A 6,268-nucleotide genomic window follows, 5' to 3' on the forward strand; every position below is an offset into this window, starting at 1 on the left:
CCCCCTCTAACCCCTCGGTTAACTACGTGGGCTAGTCGTGGAAAGAATATAACACAACCCAACAGAATTCCAACAAAGCCTAGTTAATACTTATAACATTAGCATGATCCATTTCAACATATTTTCAAATGTTTATGGTTGAATTCAACTTTGCCAAATTCAAACAACAAGCATGAGAGGTCGTGTTGTTGTGGTTCCCTCAACTATAAGATTCATTATAGTCTTGAACAAAATATTATTATTAAATTAAGAAAAAAATTATTTTAATGCTCTTAAAGCAACTGTAATAGCATCTTAGGGCCATTTTGAAAACCATACGCATGGGTGCATTTAAGATGAAATATATTGAGCTTAATCCAATTAGACATCTTCTTGTAAGATGAAATAAACCATGTTTAATCCAATTGGAAATCTGATTGTTGTTTTGGGTTATTGAAGGCTTAGCTATAGCTAATGATGGAAAGCACGTGTATGAAAGATTATAGATTTTTGTTGTTGAAGGGCCTAGGTAATGATGGAAAACACTTATACCAAGTATTGTAGTTTTGAGTTATCGAAGGGTCTACTTAATGATGAAAGCACTTATACGAAGTACTGTAGTTTTCGGTTATTTTTTTTTTCTCAGTAAAAGTTAAATCTATTAGGGGAAAATATAGTACAATAAGATATTACAGCCAAAAAAGCAGGAACAAGGGCAGCCGGAAAGGATGAACTATCCACCTCGGCCCCTAGAAGAGAAGGAAGAGACGGGAGCTAAACATGAAGAAACAAGAGGAGCATAGAAGCAGAGCAGAACAGAGGATTCTACCCAACATGGATGGAATCAACAAATCGGCACTTTTTCCCTTTCTTTTTACCTACTTCGACCCACTCAGGAGAGCATTGCTGGTGAGGCAAGATTTGCAAGCTGAGCTGGGCAGAAGGAGAAGTTTCCTTGTCTGAATCCGATGGAGAAGATTCATGATTCCTTTTCTGAGAGATTGGCTGAATAGACAAGTCCGCCTGCTCAGCCTGGGGCGGATTCTGAGCTAGTTTTGCTTCCATATCTTCCGCGGTATCTTCCTCATCATCCGTGCTGAAATCAAAGTCGTCCATGGGGGGAGGGGTATGAGGCTTCCAGCTCTTAGATTTCTTCTTAGGATTGGCCTTCTTTTTGTGTATCGGCATCGTGGGACAGGAGCTTTGAAGGTGCCCTGTGTGATGGCAGTTCCGGCAACGAAAGGCTGTGTTCTCGTAGTCCAGGGCCTGAGTCCAATGAAAGTCTCCAATTTTGAGATTGATCTAGTCAGGGAGACCTTTGCTCATGTCTATTTCTACACAGATTCTGGCAAAGGTATAGAGGCCCTTTTCCCCTCTTGAGACGTCTGTATCAAGGAGGCGGCCTAGAGCCTTGCCAATCCCTTGGAAAACCGCAAAATGCCATAGATGCGCCGGGAGATTGGGGATTCGGACCCAGATGGGGAGCTTGGTTATGACTGCTGTAGCTGGGTCGAAATCTGGGAACCATGGGGTGAGAAATAATCCTGCTGAGCCCCAGAACCATGGACCTGCAGTAAGGGCTTTTTGATAGTCCTCATCGAAGGCGAACACTACAATGAAGAAGCCCTTTGAGCATAACAGAACCTTGCAGTTGTTGGTCCAGTTGGAGTGGATCCATTGGTAGAGGTCTGTTGTACGTGGCCAGAGTCCATTAAACCTGCAAATAATGGCGTGCTCTGCAAACTTTTGGGTTTGCTCATCTAGCGATGGATGCATTATTTCAATGGTGGGGGTTTCCTCCAGTTTGTCCACCAGAAAAGGTTTGGGAGCCTGAACTGGTGGAACTGTCTTTTCAGGCTTCTTAGCATGGACTGCATCTTTATATGAAAATGCCTTAGCTGAGGATGACTCTCCAGCAACTCCTCCTCTCAAACGAAGGGTTAAAATAATGGATGCATCTTTCTTAATGCCGTAAAAAGAAATAGGATAGAGATCCTCAAGTTGTTTACCTTCGTGGAGAAGCCGTTGAGCTGCAGAGGGGATCCCCAGTTTGATGTTCAGTGTATGCTTGATATTCTGCACTAGATCCGTCTGGCTTACCCATTGTAGCATAGTTTTGCCTGTAATGAGCTTGATTTGTATCTGGAATGAGGAAGAAAAGTCTGAATGCCTCTTTCCCCTGCAGATCTGTGAAGAGAGGAGGCATTCACGTTGATTGATTTTCGTTTCCTGGATTTGCCTCATGGGCAAAAGAGGCGTACAGCCAGTCGGTGCAAACCCTTCCTTCCCGAAAGCCACGATCAGAGGAGAAGCAGCGAAGGGTTCTGCGTGATCGTCCTTGGCCGCTACGCCGGCATTTTGAAGAGGGCCACATAAGCGTGTTGTGGAAGCAGGGGGCTGAGGCCATGCTACTCCAGAGCTCTCGGCGAAGAGATCTGCGTGAGCATTCGTGTCTGCGGCGCCGGCGTTCATGGTATGGACATCTTGCGAATCTGCAGAGAGGAAAAAGACCCTTAACCTGTGCATGAATCTCTCGAAACCATCCGCAACAGGGGCGTTCAAAGACCCAATGGCGGCCGAGGGCAAGGAGGCGGCAAATCTAGGGTTCATCCTCGGAGCAGTTATGTATGCTCTGTAGTTTTCGGTTATTGAAGAGCCTAAGGAAAATATTTATATTGTGTTGTAGCAGCTACAACACCACCTACAATTTTTGCCTATATAGCTATATTTTGGGCTCCCCTGTGCTTTTCAAGACCTTAAAGAGTATCTTTGTGGCTTGAACTAGTCAAATCCCTTTAATAACTTAGTTATCATCGAAGTTACAATTTTTGCATGTCCATGAGGCACACCGCCTACGCTTTCATGTCTTGCTTCATTCTCATCATTAGGGTTTATGGAATTTGAATTCATTCATTCTGCAAAATATTTTTTGGCACTGCTTCTCCATTTATGTTCGTGTATGTTGAAGGAATTAGGTTTATAAGAAGCTTTCAAAATTATACTTATGTCCACATTTTGTATGTCCAAGGTTTTGGAAAAGTTTGCAATTGGACTAGAAGGCATATTGTTATTAATGGGAAATTGATACTACTAGCACTGGCCTATCCATTGTTTTAGTGTTACATTTGGTAGACTTTATATTTTCCAAATTAGCACCAGTAATCTGCTTGCCTTCATCCATACTTGAGCTTATTTTAACAATGTCACTGATGCATATATTCTATATCAATTATCGCAAGAGTTCTCCTTGATGGTTGAAAGGACTATGTTCCATTTTATGCAAAGTTATAGGTGTTATGTGACATTCTAGTCGGTTACAATATTTCTTTGTTTTCTTTGGAGTAACATATTGTGATCTCACACAAGGACACATTCTCAAGGGTAATTTGCCAGAATTAACTGAGATCATCAAGCTATTGCCTCAGTTGTCAAGTGATTGTTTCAAAGTTGGCATAAATTTGGAATGTCTTTTATGCTCAGTGAAATGTGAAGCCATTGGTGGTTTTGTATTGCACTGATTTTCAGTGTGCATAATAAGACCTTAAGAATTTCTACTTGTCTAGTTTATGGAAGTGGATTCATTCTTATGAAGGACTGGGCCACTAACATGTATATAAATACAAAATTTAGTGGTAAAAGTTTGTTTAAGAAATAGGCTCACAAACGTGAAATATATGGGACATTAATAAGAAAAGAAAAATAAAGTAAACACATGACATTTATGTGCATATTGTATGATGTGGTGCAAATCTAGTCCCGCCTTACGTTTCATTTACTTGGTAATGCTCACAATATATGTTTAATTGTTTTCAATGTGAATTTTTTTTCCTTTAAAAGAATGCAATTCCTCTAGTAGTCCACAAAATTCTTCAACAACATCATATCCTACAATCCCTTGTTGCAAATGATAACATTTTATGTCATTGTTTGATTATGGAATGCAAGGGAAGTTTCACTTGCAAATGTTATTGTATGGCCTCTCACATTGTGTGATATTTTGCATCAACAGTCACTTGCTCATTTATCAACTCCCGAAGGTTAATAAGGACTTAGTTAACTCATAAATATTTGTACTTGATGATGCAAAGAATCACTTATGGTCGAGCACAACGAATATACCAAGACGAAGTCGGTAAAGCTCGGGCCAACTAGCTATGGAACCATAATGGGAAATTGATTAGACGAAGACATTTCACCAAGGGGCATGATCCTAAATAGGCCTTTGAATCTCTCAATGATTGGGGGATTTCTCTCTACATGAGACAAAGTTGAACATTGATCCAAATTTGATCATTATATTTTTTGGCATCCATCTTGATGCATTTGGAGTGGAAAACATGGAGGAATCAGCTCACGAGACTGTTTTTACAGGTGGGGCCCTGTTTGGCGAAACGAGGTCTAAAACCTTCCAGGAGAATTTTGAGGCATTAAACGATGTTTTTTGGGGGTAATTTTTTTTTTTATCTCTAGTGCAACACCCTTTCATGTTATTCTACACAGAGAGACCTTTCCAACGATGCAAGAAGTGCATCAATCAAAGTCTATATACAAAATTTATGCCACTCAGAAGTTGACCTTTTTGTTTTCACACCTATGGTTTTGGAATATGTCACCTCAACCCCCATAATTCCTGGAAAAGGGGCTACCCACATGTTTGAGATGTAAAATACTCTAGAAGAGTCTATTTTGTAACTCTAGTTAGAGTTAATGTAGTCAAACTTAACCACTAGTAAGCTATCAGGTTGTGTTATAGCCGTGCCACTAGGAGGAAGAGGCATTCCATGCTTTCAAGATAATTTTGTTCCATAGTTGAATGAAAATGGCCATGAGAGATAGGAGGTAGAGCACGCAAAGAGGATCTGTGCACTATAGAAGCCCACGGGCCACATGCATTACTTCTTTGTACCTTCAACCATATTTCTAGACAAACAACCATATTTTTGCTTAGGTGGCCTCTACGAAGGCCCAATGGCTGAAGCTATGGTCATTGAGAAATTGCTTTGGGTTTCAGGTCAATGTGGTGGCCATCAAGGTGGTCTCTGGTGGTGTATGAGATTGGGAGGGGAAGTTGGGTGCTGATAAGCTAAGTGCTAGTAGGTTGAGTGTTGTAAAGATTTGTGCTGGTAATTTGTGTGGGGTGTGGGAGTTTGAGCAGCAAAACGAGGGATTTGGGTTGATTACCTGGAAAAATCTTGAGTTGGGGGTCCGCTGTATCTTGGAGACTAGTCACCCTAGTAGTTCCCAGATGGAGAAAATGAGCATGCAAAGTAACTCAGTGAAGGAAGGGTCTCTGCCCAACTCCTGGGGCCGTCGTCGTCCTAGGATAAGGGGGTCAAGGGAGGGCAAAGCTCGGGAAGGTGGCATCAACATGCATACCTGTAAGGACTATGTGCAAGAGCATTTGGAATTCAGGGAGGGCGGCTATTTTGCATAGGTGTATCCATTAGCAACAAAAAAGGCACTGGATATGTAGGAGTAGTAGCTCGAAAAGAAGGAGCACATCCGAGAACTGGAGGACGAGGTGGATGCGCTCAGACATCAAATTGAGCATTTGAAGCTCAAAATGGAAGAGAACAACCCGAGGACTAGAGAAGAACATACTAAACTCGACCTTAACAATCCTGCACCGATGGAGGAGTAATGTGTGTTCTCTTTCAATTAAAAACATTTTTATGGTAAAATATACGTGTAAATATTTACTATATTAGTACTATAGAATGTATAGCCACAGGCTACCAATTATGGGATATTTTAGTAGGAATTATGGGGAAAATTCTCAAGGAAGAGATGGGGAACAAATGAGGTTTTAGAAGCCCTTAGCAGGCTCAAAATTTTGATGTAAAATCTTGATTTTGAACGCAAACGGGCACAATTTATATATAAATATACTTACCCTTTCTAGTTAAAAAAATTCAAGCATTGTTAGAAATATCTTGTGATTCACTTATTACTTACACAAAATTAAAATGCATTGGAAACGAAACCTATTAAATTAGACTTTAGCACCATGTGATTAGAAACCAAGATAAATGGAAAATGCACCACTACTAAAAAATAGACACCATAAACCCTTGTAAAGTAGAAATATCTACTCCAACTAAATATTCTATTACATAATCTTACAATGTATTGCACTAGCCATACATTGCCACTTATGGTCACTTACTAACATTTTACATTAGTCATGCCAACCTGTATTCATATAATATTAGAGCCCTGTATATAGTGATTTAATTATAGACCAACATATCACCTTTTGACCACCACACTATATACCAACCAATATGGC

The sequence above is a fragment of the Pinus tabuliformis genome, chromosome 5_2 (genome assembly GCF_031772625.1).
Source record: "Pinus tabuliformis cultivar Carrire ecotype Pingquan chromosome 5_2, CPIR1, whole genome shotgun sequence".
Lineage (NCBI taxonomy): Eukaryota > Viridiplantae > Streptophyta > Pinopsida > Pinales > Pinaceae > Pinus > Pinus tabuliformis.